Source organism: Entelurus aequoreus, linkage group LG03 (genome assembly GCF_033978785.1).
Source record: "Entelurus aequoreus isolate RoL-2023_Sb linkage group LG03, RoL_Eaeq_v1.1, whole genome shotgun sequence".
Taxonomy (NCBI): Eukaryota; Metazoa; Chordata; class Actinopteri; order Syngnathiformes; family Syngnathidae; genus Entelurus; species Entelurus aequoreus.
In genome coordinates, this window is record NC_084733.1 from 1,706,983 (window position 1) to 1,724,607 (window position 17,625).

Consider the following 17,625-nt stretch of genomic DNA (forward strand, 5'->3'; position numbering starts at 1 on the left):
CGCCTCGTTGTCGCCGTGTTGCATTTTTTTATCTGCCGCAGACTTTAATGGAAAAGTTAAATAAAAACAACACGGCTTATCCTGGGAGTGAGTTGATAGGGGGGGGGGGGAAAGTTCAGTGATGTTTGCGGCCGAGCACAAAGATCATCATCTAGAGGAGATCATCATCTAGGAGATCATCATCTAGAGGAGATCATCATCTAGGAGATCATCATCTAGAGGAGATCATCATCTAGAGGAGATCATCATCTAGAGGAGATCATCATCTAGAGGAGATCATCATCTAGGAGATCATCATCTAGAGGAGATCATCATCTAGGAGATCATCCTCTAGAGGAGATCATCATCTAGAGGAGATCATCATCTAGGAGATCATCATCTAGAGGATATCATCATCTAGGAGATCATCATCTAGAGGAGATCATCATCTAGGAGATCATCATCTAGAGGAGATCATCATCTAGAGGAGATCATCATCATCTAGAGGAGATCATCATCTACTAGATCATCATCTAGGAGATCATCATCTAGAGGAGATCATCATCTAGAGGAGATCATCATCTAGGAGATCATCATCTAGAGGAGATCGTCATCTAGAGGAGATCATCATCTAGAGGAGATCATCATCTAGAGGAGATCATCTTCTAGAGGAGATCGTCATCTAGAGGAGATCATCCTCTAGAGGAAGTCATCATCTAGTAGATCATCATCTAGGAGATAATCATCTAGAGGAGATCATCATCTAGAGGAGATCATCATCTAGGAGATCATCATCTAGAGGAGATCATCATCTAGGAGATCATCATCTAGAGGAGATCATCATCTAGAGGAGATCATCATCTAGAGGAGATCATCATCTAGAGGAGATCATCTAGAGGAGATCATCATCTAGGAGATCATCCTCTAGAGGAGATCATCATCTAGAGGAGATCATCATCTAGGAGATCATCATCTAGAGGATATCATCATCTAGGAGATCATCATCTAGAGGAGATCATCATCTAGGAGATCATCATCTAGAGGAGATCATCATCTAGAGGAGATCATCATCATCTAGAGGAGATCATCATCTACTAGATCATCATCTAGGAGATCATCATCTAGAGGAGATCATCATCTAGAGGAGATCATCATCTAGGAGATCATCATCTAGAGGAGATCGTCATCTAGAGGAGATCATCATCTAGAGGAGATCATCATCTAGAGGAGATCATCTTCTAGAGGAGATCGTCATCTAGAGGAGATCATCCTCTAGAGGAAGTCATCATCTAGTAGATCATCATCTAGGAGATAATCATCTAGAGGAGATCATCATCTAGAGGAGATCATCATCTAGGAGATCATCATCTAGAGGAGATCATCATCTAGGAGATCATCATCTAGAGGAGATCATCATCTAGAGGAGATCATCATCTAGAGGAGATCATCATCTAGAGGAGATCATCTAGAGGAGATCATCATCTAGGAGATCATCCTCTAGAGGAGATCATCATCTAGAGGAGATCATCATCTAGGAGATCATCATCTAGAGGATATCATCATCTAGGAGATCATCATCTAGAGGAGATCATCATCTAGGAGATCATCATCTAGAGGAGATCATCATCTAGAGGAGATCATCATCATCTAGAGGAGATCATCATCTACTAGATCATCATCTAGGAGATCATCATCTAGAGGAGATCATCATCTAGAGGAGATCATCATCTAGGAGATCATCATCTAGAGGAGATCGTCATCTAGAGGAGATCATCATCTAGAGGAGATCATCATCTAGAGGAGATCATCTTCTAGAGGAGATCGTCATCTAGAGGAGATCATCCTCTAGAGGAAGTCATCATCTAGTAGATCATCATCTAGGAGATCATCATCTAGAGGAGATCATCATCTAGAGGAGATCATCATCTAGGAGATCATCATCTAGAGGAGATCATCATCTAGGAGATCATCATCTAGAGGAGATCATCATCTAGAGGAGATCATCATCTAGAGGAGATCATCATCTAGAGGAGATCATCTAGAGGAGATCATCATCTAGGAGATCATCCTCTAGAGGAGATCATCATCTAGAGGAGATCATCATCTAGGAGATCATCATCTAGAGGATATCATCATCTAGGAGATCATCATCTAGAGGAGATCATCATCTAGGAGATCATCATCTAGAGGAGATCATCATCTAGAGGAGATCATCATCATCTAGAGGAGATCATCATCTACTAGATCATCATCTAGGAGATCATCATCTAGAGGAGATCATCATCTAGAGGAGATCATCATCTAGGAGATCATCATCTAGAGGAGATCGTCATCTAGAGGAGATCATCATCTAGAGGAGATCATCATCTAGAGGAGATCATCTTCTAGAGGAGATCGTCATCTAGAGGAGATCATCCTCTAGAGGAAGTCATCATCTAGTAGATCATCATCTAGGAGATCATCATCTAGAGGAGATCATCATCTAGGAGATCATCATATAGAGGAGATCGTCATCTAGAGGAGATCATCATCTAGAGGAGATCATCATCTAGAGGAGATCATCATCTAGAGGAGATTGTCATCAAGAGGAGATCATCATCTAGAGGAGATCGTCATCTAGAGGAGATCATCCTCTAGAGGAGATCATCATCTAGAGGAGATCATCATCTAGAGGAGATCATCATCTAGAGGAGATCGTCATCAAGAGGAGATCATCATCTAGAGGAGATCGTCATCTAGAGGAGATCATCCTCTAGAGGAGATCATCATCTAGAGGAGATCATCATCTAGGAGATCATCATCTAGAGGAGATCATCATCTAGGAGATCATCATCTAGAGGAGATCATCTTCTAGAAGAGATCGTCATCTAGAGGAGATCATCCTCTAGAGGAGATCATCATCTAGAGGAGATCGTCATCTAGAGGAGATCATCCTCTAGAGGAGATCATCATCTAGAGGAGATCGTCATCTAGAGGAGATAATCCTCTAGAGGAGATCATCATCTAGAGGAGATCATCATCTAGGAGATCATCATCTAGAGGAGATCGTCATCTAGAGGAGATCATCATCTAGAGGAGATCATCCTCTAGAGGAGATCATCATCTAGGAGATCATCATCTAGAGGAGATCGTCATCTAGAGGAGATCATCCTCTAGAGGAGATCATCATCTAGAGGAGATCATCATCTAGGAGATCATCATCTAGAGGAGATCGTCATCTAGAGGAGATCATCATCTAGAGGAGATCATCATCTAGAGGTGATCATCATCTAGAGGAGATCATCATCTAGAGGAGATCATCATCTAGAGGAGATCATCATCTAGAGGAGATCATCATCTAGGAGATCATCATCTAGAGGAGATCGTCATCTAGAGGAGATCATCATCTAGAGGAGATCATCATCTAGAGGAGATCATCATCTAGAGGAGATCATCATCTAGAGGAGATCATCATCTAGAGGAGATCATCTTCTAGAGGAGATCGTCATCTAGAGGAGATCATCCTCTAGAGGAAGTCATCATCTAGTAGATCATCATCTAGGAGATCATCATCTAGAGGAGATCATCATCTAGAGGAGATCATCATCTAGGAGATCATCATCTAGAGGAGATCATCATCTAGGAGATCATCATCTAGAGGAGATCATCATCTAGAGGAGATCATCATCTAGAGGAGATCATCATCTAGAGGAGATCATCTAGAGGAGATCATCATCTAGGAGATCATCCTCTAGAGGAGATCATCATCTAGAGGAGATCATCATCTAGGAGATCATCATCTAGAGGATATCATCATCTAGGAGATCATCATCTAGAGGAGATCATCATCTAGGAGATCATCATCTAGAGGAGATCATCATCTAGAGGAGATCATCATCATCTAGAGGAGATCATCATCTACTAGATCATAATCTAGGAGATCATCATCTAGAGGAGATCATCATCTAGAGGAGATCATCATCTAGGAGATCATCATCTAGAGGAGATCGTCATCTAGAGGAGATCATCATCTAGAGGAGATCATCATCTAGAGGAGATCATCTTCTAGAGGAGATCGTCATCTAGAGGAGATCATCCTCTAGAGGAAGTCATCATCTAGTAGATCATCATCTAGGAGATCATCATCTAGAGGAGATCATCATCTAGGAGATCATCATATAGAGGAGATCGTCATCTAGAGGAGATCATCATCTAGAGGAGATCATCATCTAGAGGAGATCATCATCTAGAGGAGATTGTCATCAAGAGGAGATCATCATCTAGAGGAGATCGTCATCTAGAGGAGATCATCCTCTAGAGGAGATCATCATCTAGAGGAGATCATCATCTAGAGGAGATCATCATCTAGAGGAGATCGTCATCAAGAGGAGATCATCATCTAGAGGAGATCGTCATCTAGAGGAGATCATCCTCTAGAGGAGATCATCATCTAGAGGAGATCATCATCTAGGAGATCATCATCTAGAGGAGATCATCATCTAGGAGATCATCATCTAGAGGAGATCATCTTCTAGAAGAGATCGTCATCTAGAGGAGATCATCCTCTAGAGGAGATCATCATCTAGAGGAGATCGTCATCTAGAGGAGATCATCCTCTAGAGGAGATCATCATCTAGAGGAGATCGTCATCTAGAGGAGATAATCCTCTAGAGGAGATCATCATCTAGAGGAGATCATCATCTAGGAGATCATCATCTAGAGGAGATCGTCATCTAGAGGAGATCATCATCTAGAGGAGATCATCCTCTAGAGGAGATCATCATCTAGGAGATCATCATCTAGAGGAGATCGTCATCTAGAGGAGATCATCCTCTAGAGGAGATCATCATCTAGAGGAGATCATCATCTAGGAGATCATCATCTAGAGGAGATCGTCATCTAGAGGAGATCATCATCTAGAGGAGATCATCATCTAGAGGTGATCATCATCTAGAGGAGATCATCATCTAGAGGAGATCATCATCTAGAGGAGATCATCATCTAGAGGAGATCATCATCTAGGAGATCATCATCTAGAGGAGATCGTCATCTAGAGGAGATCATCATCTAGAGGAGATCATCATCTAGAGGAGATCATCATCTAGAGGTGATCATCATCTAGAGGAGATCATCATCTAGAGGAGATCATCATCTAGAGGAGATCATCATCTAGGAGATCATCATCTAGAGGAGATCGTCATCTAGAGGAGATCATCATCTAGAGGAGATCATCATCTAGAGGAGATCATCATCTAGAGGAGATCATCATCTAGAGGAGATCATCATCTAGAGGAGATCATCATCTAGAGGAGATCATCATCTAGGAGATCATCATCTAGAGGAGATCGTCATCTAGAGGAGATCATCATCTAGAGGAGATCATCATCTAGAGGTGATCATCATCTAGAGGAGATCATCATCTAGAGGAGATCATCATCTAGAGGAGATCATCATCTAGAGGAGATCATCATCTAGAGGAGATCATCATCTAGAGGAGATCACTTGGCGTCACTATAGACAGCGATTTTAAATTTGACAAACAAGTCAATGGCGTTTTAAAATCGTGTTTTTATCATCTTCGTCTTTTAGCAAAGGTAAAACCATTTTTATCTTTTAACCTTTTTGAACAAGTCGTGCATGCTTTTATTTCAAGTCGCCTAGACTACTGCAATGCACTTTATGCTGCCATTAGCCAAAAAGCTCTCTCCCGGTTGCAGTTAGTCCAGAACGCGGCAGCACGACTTTTAACAGGGGCCAGGAAACGCCAGCATATAACCCCAATTCTTCGGAGTTTGCACTGGCTCCCTGTTCATTTTAGAATTGATTTTAAATCCTTGCTGTTTGTTTTTAAAGCTTTACATGGACTGGCACCTCAGTATATCTCGGACCTCATCCAAATTTACACTCCTGCGCGCGCTCTGAGGTCCGAGAGCCAGCTCCAGCTCGTGGTGCCCAGGACCAGACTTAAAACCAGGGGAGACAGGGCCTTCTCTGTGGTCGGCCCTAAACTCTGGAACACTCTGCCCCTCCATGTTCAAACTGCTCCCACAGTGGAGTGTTTTAAGTCTCGTCTAAAGACACACTTTTATTCTTTGGCTTTTAACACTACGTGAGTTGTGTGGTCTTCTGTCCTCTGTTGTCCTGTGTGGTTAGGGTCAGGGTTATAAATTTTGATGTCTATTTTACTGTTTTAATTGGTTTCACCCTTTAAAATCGTTTTTAATCATATTTATTTTTTATATTGTCTCTGTATTGGTTTTCTATTCATTTATTCTTTGTTTTTATTCAGTCATTGGTGTAGCATAATATTGTTTTTAATATTGTTTTTAATATAGTTTTTAATATTGTTTTTAATATTGTTTTTAACATGGCTGTGCAGCACTTTGGAAACATTCTTGTTGTGTAAATGTGCTATATAAATAAAGTGGATTGGATTGGATTGGATCATCATATAGGTGATCATCATCTAGAGGAGATCATCATCTAGAGGAGATCATCATCTAGGAGATCATCATCTAGAGGAGATCATCATCTAGGAGATCATCATCTAGAGGAGATCATCATATAGGTGATCATCATCTAGGAGATCATCATCTAGAGGAGATCATCATCTAGGAGATCATCATCTAGGAGATCATCATCTAGAGGAGATCATCATCTAGGAGATCATCATCTAGAGGAGATCATCATATAGGTGATCATCATCTAGGAGATCATCATCTAGAGGAGATCATCATCTAGGAGATCATCATCTAGGAGATCATCATCTAGAGGAGATCATCATCTAGGAGATCATCATCTAGGAGATCATCATCTAGGAGATCATCATCTAGAGGAGATCATCATCTAGGAGATCATCATCTAGAGGAGATCATCATCTAGGAGATCATCATCTAGAGGAGATCATCATCTAGGAGATCATCATCTAGAGGAGATCATCATCTAGAGGAGATCATCATATAGGTGATCATCATCTAGGAGATCATCATCTAGAGGAGATCATCATCTAGGACATGGGTGGGCAATTAATTTTTAGCGGGGGCCGCATGAGCAACCCGAGCACTGCTGGAGGGCCACATCGACAATATTTCAATTAAATTTTGCTCAATATTATTTTTGATATATACCGTAAGATAAATAATAATAATAATAATAATAATAATAGTAATACTTCAACATAGTGTGTGTAACAGCATTCCATGACTAATATATATAAATTAACATTAATAATAAATGACAGTAAAATAAGCACACGTATGACTGAGGAGTCATAGTGTAACTTTGTGTGGTGTTTGAGTTGTCCGACTTTTTGTGTGGCCTTAAACGCACCAGTGGTTTAGTGCTATGCGTGTTGGTGACAGATGACAAGTTGGTCTTGGCCTGGTTTGTACGGCAGAAAATGACTAGTTTTTCCAGATAGAAGTGTGAAAACTCATGTTTTTGGTGTGGTTATGGCCGAATATAAACAGTTTTGTTCAATAAAGTGATCGATATAATTCCTGTCCTCGAAGCATCTCGATAGACGTTACAATAATTGAACGGTGTTCAATTGAACGGTGTTGACGAACACCGTTAGGGCCGCTTGTTGTCACTGTCACTCAAAGTTGCATTGCAAAATTCCATAGAATAAATATGTTTATTTTGTTTAGAATTCAGATGGGATTTGATTTGGTGCGCGGCATATATTTGCTGCGCGCAGCGGAGGCTTGAGCAGTGCGCAATTGCGCAGGCACGCACCTTAGGTGAGGGGACGTTGCTTTGCAGTTCATGTCTTGTTGAAAACACGCCATTCCTCATCAACTTTTCTCTTTTTGGCGTCTCGGGTGTAAACCGTGCATCACTTGTCGCTGCATGTGCACCTTCACTCGCAGGTTACACACGGACACACGCCCATAAATAATACTTTTCAAAATAAAAGCAGCACAGTTGTATTGCGCGCAGGACATAGATGTTTTTCAACTTTAATTTGTAATTGCAGCTGTTCACATTCACTCACAATCACACACGCGCATACGTCCACACGGAAGTAATACAAATAACGATTTTCAAAACAAAAGCAGCACCGTTGTATTGCACACTCGACATAGATACTTTTTTAAATTTATTTTGTAATTTATAATTGGCCTCACGCGGGCCGGACAGGGACGCACAAAGGGCCGGATGCGGCCCGCGGGCCGCAGAATGCCAAGGTCTGATCTAGGAGATCATCATCTAGAGGAGATCGTCATCTAGAGGAGATCGTCATCTAGAGGAGATCATCATCTAAAGAAGATGTAAAATATCTGTAAAATATGTCGATCGAATGGGGGTGTGACGTTCATATTTGGTCAATATTCAGTGTTTTATTGTTCATAGAAATGTTTTTAATTCCATTACGTTTTTTAAGGCGGTCTGTCATAACGTATTTAGCATTCATTCAGACATTATTGTGAGGTTTTGTATTAGTGTCCCTAAAAATAGATATACCGGCCCCCCAGACACAGTTTTTTCTCTAAATGTGGCCCCCGAGTCAAAATAGTTGCCCAGGCCTGGTTTAAGCAATACATTCATATCGGCTACTCTAGTTGATCTCACATTCAAACGGACTAGCCAACTTCTTGCACACAAAGAAAGCCCCCATCTCCCCCCTCGCAACACTGATAAGGAAGATTTGGGGGTTTGGTTTCACATTCCTGATGGTTTAAGACACTAAACAGACAATCTGAAGACAAAGAGAGATTGGTAGAATATACAAAGGAAAAGTAATAGCTACTCTAAACATGGATATGTAAAAAGAAAGAACTCTTAAACATATATACATCCTCCACAATAGATAGATAGATAGATAGATAGATAGATAGATAGATAGATAGATAGATAGATAGATAGATAGATAGATAGATAGATAGATAGATAGATAGATAGATAGATAGATAGATAGATAGATAGATACATAGATAGATAGATAGATAGATACATAGATAGATAGATAGTTTTTGATTGATTGATTGAGACTTTTATTAGTAGGTTGCACAGTGAAGTACATATTCCGTACAATTGACCACTAAATGGTAACACCCGAATAAGTTTTTCAACTTGTTTAAGTCGGGGTCCACTTAAATTGATTCATGATACAGATATATACTGTCATATATACTATCATCAAAATACAGTCATCACATAAGATAATCACATTGAATTATTTACATTATTTACAATCAGGGGTGTGGAGGGTGGGGGGGGGGGGGAGGAGGATATGGACATCAAGTAGTGGACATAGAGAGAGAGAGAGAGAGAGAGAGAGAGAGAGAGAGAGAGAGAGAGAGAGAGAGAGAGAGAGAGAGAGAGAGAGAGAGAGAGAGAGAGAGAGAGAGATCAGAAGGCATAAGAAAAATAAAAAGTATCTACATTTGATTGTTTACATTTGATTATTAGCAATTTAGTTTAGGGTTGTAGCTGCCTGGAGGTGAACTTTTATTGCGGTTTTGAAGGAGGATAGAGATGCCCTTTCTTTTATACCTGTTGGTAGATAGATAGATAGATAGATAGATAGATAGATAGATAGATAGATAGATAGATAGATAGATAGATAGATAGATAGATAGATAGATAGATAGATAGATAGATAGATAGATAGATAGATAGATAGATAGATAGATAGATAGATAGATAGATAGATAGATAGATAGTACTTTATTGATTCCTTCAGGAGAGTTTCCTCAGGAAAATTTAAACATGTGAGTCAAGGCAGGTGGCCAAATACTTTGCTACAATGAGCACGTTTTGTAGTGCAAGCTTTTCAAAGGGGGATTTGTAGTATAAAACTGCGTGACACTGATAAAGCATGTTCCCCGGGGTCAAACGCGCCACCCCTGGAAATCGCACTATGCACCCCACAGGGGGGGGGGTGCATAGTGCAAATAGTGCGTCCCACTATTTGAGAAAAAAACTACACTACAGTTGTACGTTTCAATATTTCTGCAGAGCTATTTGTTTAAAAAAATACATACCTGTGTATTTATCTGCTCGCTATTAATTTCGTTAGCAAATCAAATGTAATGACTTTTGTGAGTTAGCAGATTGCACCATTTTGAGAGAGAAGCAACACAGGGTCAGTGCAGAGTCAGGACAGGTAGTGTACACAAATATGATCTTTATTTATATATAAATATTACCTGTTTCCATATATGAATATCACCTTTTTCCATATGTAAATATCAGCTGTTTCTATATTCAAATATCAGCTTTTTCCATAAATAAATATCACCTTTTTCAATATATGAATATCACCTTTTTCCATATATAAATATCACTTTTTTTCATATATAAGACCAGCTTTTTGCATATACAAATATCAGCTTTTTAAATATATGAATATCAGCTTTTTCCATATATGAATATCACCTCTTTCCATATATAAATATAACTTTTTTCATATAAAATATCCGCTATTTCCATATACAAAAATCTGCTTTTTTCATATATAAATATCACCTTTTCCCATATGTAAATATCAGCTGTTTCCATATTTAAATATCAGCTTTTTCCATATGTAAATATCAGCTTTTTCCATAAATAAATATCACCTTTTTCAATATATGAATATCACCTTTTTCCATATATAAATATCACTTTTTTTCATATATAAGACGAGCTTTTTGCATATGCAAATATCAGCTTTTTACATATATGAATATCACCTCTTTCCATATATAAATATAACTTTTTTCATATAAAATATCCGCTATTTCCATATACAAAAATCTGCTTTTTTCATATATAAATATCACCTTTTCCCATATGTAAATATCAGCTGTTTCCATATGTAAATATCAGCTGTTTCCATATTTAAATATCAGCTTTTTCCATATGTAAATATCAGCTTTTTCCATAAATAAATATCACCTTTTTCAATATATGAATATCACCTTTTTCCATATATAAATATCACTTTTTTTCATATATAAGACCAGCTTTTTGCATATGCAAATATCATCTTTTTACATATATGAATATCACCTCTTTCCATATGTAAATATAACTTTTTTCATATAAAATATCCGCTATTTCCATATTCAAATATCAGCTTTTTCCATAAATAAATATCACCTTTTTCAATATATGAATATCACCTTTTTCCATATATAAATATCACTTTTTTTTCATATATAAGACCAGCTTTTTGCATATACAAATATCAGCTTTTTACATATATGAATATCAGCTTTTTACATATATGAATGTCACCTCTTTCCCATATATAAATATAACTTTTTTCATATAAAATATCCGCCATTTCCATATACAAAAATCTGCTTTTTTCATATATAAATATCACCTTTTTCCATATGTAAATATCAGCTGTTTCCATATTCAAATATCATCTTTTTCCATAAATAAATATCACCTTTTTCAAAATATGAATATCACCTTTTTCCATATATAAATATCACTTTTTTTTCATATATAAGACCAACTTTTTGCATATACAAATATCAGCTTTTTACATATATGAATATCAGCTTTTTACATATATGAATATCACCTCTTTCCCATATATAAATATAACTTTTTTCATATAAAATATCCGCTATTTCCATATACAAAAATCTGCTTTTTTCATATATAAATATCACCTTTTTCCATATTCAAATATCAGCTTTTTCCATAAATAAATATCACCTTTTTCAATATATGAATATCACCTCTTTCCATATATAAATATCACTTTTTTTTCATATATAAGACCAGCTTTTTGCATATACAAATATCAGCTTTTTACATATATGAATATCACCTCTTTCCATATATGAAGATCACCTCTTTCCATATATAAATATAACTTTTTTCATATAAAATATCCGCTATTTCCATATACAAAAATCTGCTTTTTTCATATATAAATATCACCTTTTTCCATATGTAAATATCAGCTGTTTCCATATTTAAATATCAGCTTTTTCCATATGTAAATATCAGCTTTTTCCATAAATAAATATCACCTTTTTCCATATAAATATCACTTTTTTTCATATATAAGACCAACTTTTTGCATATACAAATATCAGCTTTTTACATATATGAATATCAGCTTTTTCATATATGAATATCACCTCTTTCCATATATAAATATAACTTTTTTCATATAAAATATCCGCTATTTCCATATTCAAAAATCTGCTTTTTTCATATGTAAATATCACCTTTTTCCATATGTAAATATCAGCTGTTTCCATATTCAAATATCAGCTTTTTTCCATAAATAAATATCACCTCTTTCAATATATGAATATCACCTTTTTCCATATATAAATATCACTTTTTTTTCACATATAAGACCAGCTTTTTGCATATACAAATATCAGCTTTTTACATATATGAATATCAGCTTTTTCCATATATGAATATCACCTCTTTCCATATATAAATATAACTTTTTTCATATAAAATATCCGCTATTTCCATATACAAAAATCTGCTTTTTTCATATGTAAATATCACCTTTTTCCATATGTAAATATCAGCTGTTTACATATTCAAATATCAGCTTTTTCCATAAATAAATATCACCTTTTTCAATATATGAATATCACCTTTTTCCATATATAAATATCACTTTTTTTTCATATATAAGACCAGCTTTTTGCATATACAAATATCAGCTTTTTACATATATGAATATCAGCTTTTTACATATATGAATATCACCTCTTTCCCATATATAAATATAACTTTTTTCATATAAAATATCCGCTATTTCCATATACAAAAATCTGCTTTTTTCATATATAAATATCACCTTTTTCCATATGTAAATATCAGCTGTTTCCATATTTAAATATCATCTTTTTCCATAAATAAATATCACCTTTTTCAATATATGAATATCACCTTTTTCACTACGGTTACAAGTGCATAATGAGGAAGTTTTGTGTTGTGTTGTGTGTGTGTGTGTGTGTGTGTGTGTGTGTGTGTGTGTGTGTGTGTGTGTGTGTGTGTGTGTGTGTGTGTGTGTGTGTGTGTGTGTGTGTGTGTGTGTGTGTGTGTGTGTGTGTGTGTGTGTGTGTGTGTGTGCTGTTGTCGTGTTAAGATGGGCAATAACATTAAAACTAGCGTCTAATGTGCTCATGCATTCTTTCAGAACCCAAATGGGGCTCTGATAGCGACTGCTGTTTTATGGCATGGTTACGACCTGCGCTATTAAGGAACCATAGCTACAAAGTTGTGGCGAGGCCTTCAGGGTCCGTTCTGAACACTTAAGTATGATTCTGTGCCCGATGGCCAAGAAAAAAACATTACATTGAAACCAAAAATGTAGTGTTTTTTTGTCCTTACATGCATCTATAACCTTGCACAAAGTTGTTTTTACAGTGAGTTAAACGTGATCCGGGCGATAAAAAAACAACTTATTTTGGCCGAATTATGAAGAAATTGTTCAGTAATCAGCAGGGAGCGTCTTATTAATGTGTTCATTAAGGCGTGGATCACACGGCGGCCTCTGTGGCCCCGCCTCCTCTGCGTGAGCGGCAAACAATTAGGCCAGTTCACGTTGGAAGATGTATGGCCCAGGTGTTGTTTTGCATGTTGATCGTCCTAATGCATCACGCCTGCGCGCTGATAACAAAAAAAAGTAATTGATGGCGCTGTCTCGCCGTCAGCGCCATCTTTTTTTTTTTTTTTTTTTTCCAAAGCACCTTCTGATGGTTTTCAATTGGGTGACTTGTTGTGTTTTTCTTCCTCGCGATAAGCCGAGGAGCAGCTCGCCGCCGAATCCCGTAGGGCGGGTTGTTTGCACGTCGGCCATCTTTGCCAGACCAAACTTCTTCGTGCGCTCACTCCCTGGCCACTTCATTAGGTACGCGATTTTGTTATTACATTATGAACCTAAATATAATGCGAAAACGCAACTGATAACATCCATCCATCCATTTTCTACCGCTTGTCCCTTTCGGGGTCGCGGGGGTGCTGGAGCCTATCCCAGCTGCATTTGGGCGGAAGGCGGGGTACACCCTGGACAAGTCGCCACCTCATCACAGGGCCAACACAGATAGACAGACAACATTCACACAACTGATAAGAAGTAAACAAATATTCATCTTAGCAAGTTTTGTCTTCAAAAGAGTAAACGATAACAACTGAGACGACATTTATGGATAAAGTACTATCTATAAATATATCTATCTATTTATCAACATCGTTCATCATTGCAGCACATTCTGATATTAGTGGTCGCTATGTGGAGTAAATCAATCGTTTTGGGATGCGAAATTAATAGCAATAAACTACAGAAACCCAAAAGCGGTGAAGTTGTCACCGTTGTGTAAATGGTAAATAAAAAGAGAATACAACAAATCATTTTCAACTTATATTCAATTGAATAGACTGCAAAGACAAGATATTTCATGTTCACACTGAGAAACTTCCATTTTTTTTGCAAATATCAGCTTTTTTCATACACAAATATGATCTTTATTTATATATAAATCTTACCTGTTTCCGTATATGAATATCACCTTTTTCCACATGTAAATATCAGCTGTTTCCATATTCAAATATCAGCTTTTTCCATAAATAAATATCACCTTTTTCAATATATGAATATCACCTTTTTCCATTTATAAATATCACTTTTTTTTCATATATAAGACCAGCTTTTTGCATATACAAATATCAGCTTTTTTCATATATAAATATCACCTTTTTCCATATATGAATATCACCTCTTTCCATATATAAATATAACTTTTTTCATATAAAATATCCGCTATTTCCATATACAAAAATCAGCTTTTTTCATATATAAATATCACCTTTTTCCATATGTAAATATCAGCTGTTTCCATATTTAAATATCAGCTTTTTAAATATATGAATATCACCTTTTTCCATATGTAAATATCAGCTGTTTCCATATTTAAATATCAGCTTTTTCCATATTCAAATATCAGCTTTTTCCATAAATAAATATCACTTTTTTTCATATATAAGACCAGCTTTTTGCATATACAAATATCAGCTTTTTACATATATGAATATCACCTCTTTCCCATGTATAAATATAACTTTTTTCATATAACTCAGGGGTCACCAACGCGGTGCCCGCGGGCACCAGGTAGCCCGTAAGGACCAGATGAGTAGCCCGCTGGCCTGTTCTAAAAATAGCTCAAATAGCAGCACTTACCAGTGAGCTGCCTCTATTTTTTAAATGTTATTTATTTACTAGCAAGCTGGTCTCGCTTTGCCCGACATTTTTAATTCTAAGAGAGACAAAACTCAAATAGAATTTGAAAATCCAAGAAAATATTTTAAAGACTTGGTCTTCACTTGTTTAAATAAATTCATTATTTGTTTTACTTTGCTTCTTATAACTTTCAGAAAGACAATTTTAGAGAAAAAATCCAAACTTAAAAATGATTTTAGGATTTTTAAACACATATACCTTTTTACCTTTTAATTTCCTTCCTCTTCTTTCCTGACAATTTAGATCAATGTTCAAGTATTTTATTTTTTTTAATGTAAATAATAATAAATACATTTTAATTTAATTCTTCATTTTAGCTTCTGTTTTTTCGATGAAGAATATTTGTGAAATATTTCTTCAAATTCCAAAAAATTATTCTGGCAAATCTAGAAAATCTGTAGAATCAAATTTAAATCTTATTTCAAAGTCTTTTGAATTTCTTTTAAAATTTTTGTTCTGGAAAATCTAGAAGAAATAATGATTTGTCTTTGTTAGAAATACAGCTTGGTCCAATTTGTTATATATTCTAACAAAGTGCAGATTGGATTTTAACCTATTTAAAACATGTCATCAAAATTCTAAAATTAATCTTAATCAGGAAAAATTAGTAATGATGTGCCATAAATTATTTTTTAAATTTTTTCAAAAAGATTCGAATTAGCTAGTTTTTCTCTTCTTTTTTTCGGTTGAATTTTGAATTTTAAAGAGTCGAAATTGAAGATAAACTATGTTTCAAAATTAATTGTCTTTTTTTTCGTGTTTTCTCCTCTTTTAAACCGTTCAATTAAGTGTAAATATCATTAATTATTAATAATAACATAGAGTTAAAGGTAAATTGAGCAAATTGGCTATTTCTGGCAATTTATTGAAGTGTGTATCAAACTGGTAGCCCTTCGCATTAATCACTACCCAAGAAGTAGCTCTTGCTTTCAAAAAGGTTGGTGACTCCTGGTGTAAAATATCCGCTATTTACATATGCATTGACGGATGTATGGATGCATGCATAGCTGGACAGATGTTGGATGGATGGATGGATGGATGGATGGATGGATGGATGGATGGATGGATGGATGGATGGATGGATGGATGGATGGATGGATGGATGGATGGATGGATGCATTGACAGATAGCTGATGATGGTTGGTTGGATGGGTGCATGCATGGATGGACTGATAGACGGAATGCATTGATGAGTGGATCATGGATGAAAAGATGGATGGATGTATGGATGGATGGATGGATGGACGGAATGGATGGTTGGATGAATGGATGCATGCACAGCTGGACAGATGTTGGATGGATGGAGGGACGGATTCAAAGATGGACAAATGGATGGACGAATGCATTGACAGATGGATGGATGATGGTTGGATGGATGGGTGCATGAATGGATGAATGGATTGACTGCTCGATGGATGGATTGGCGGATGGATGGATGGATGGATGGACGGATGGACGGATAGACGGGATGCATTGATGAGTAGATCATGGATGAAAAGATGGATGACGAATGGATGGACGGAATGGATGGTTGGATGATCGAATGCATTGATGGATGTATGGATGCATGCATAGCTGGACAGATGTTGGATGAATGTGCGGATGGATGGATGGATGGATGGATGGATGGATGGAAGGATGCATTGACAGATAGATGATGATGGTTGGATGGATGGGTGCATGCATGGATGGACTGACAGACGGAATGCATTGATGAGTGGATCATGGATGAAAATATGGATGGATGTATGTATGGATGGATGGATGGACGGAATGGATGGTTGGATGAATGGATGCATGCACAGCTCGACAGATGTTGGATGGATGGAGGGATGGATTGAAAGATGGACAAATGGATGGACGAATGCATTGACAGATGGATGGATGGGTGCATGCATGGATGGACTGACAGACGGAATGCATTGATGAGTGGATCATGGATGAAAATATGGATGGATGTATGGATGGATGGATGGATGGACGGAATGGATGGTTGGATGAATGGATGCATGCACAGCTCGACAGATGTTGGATGGATGGAGGGATGGATTGAAAGATGGACAAATGGATGGACGAATGCATTTACAGATGGATGGATGATGGTTGGATGGATGGGTGCATGAATGGATGAATGGACAGATGAATGGATTGACTGCTCGATGGATGGATTGACGGATGGACGGATGGATGGATGGATGGATGGATGTATGTATGGATGTATGGATGGATGGATGGATGGATGAATGGATGGATGAAAGGATGGATGTATGGATGGATGCATGGATGTATGTATGGATGGATGTATGTATGTATGTATGTATGTATGTATGTATGTATGTATGTATGTATGTATGGATGGATGGATGGATGTATGGATGGATGGATGATGTATGGATGGATGTATGGATGTATGGATGGATGGATGGATGGATGATGTATGTATGGAT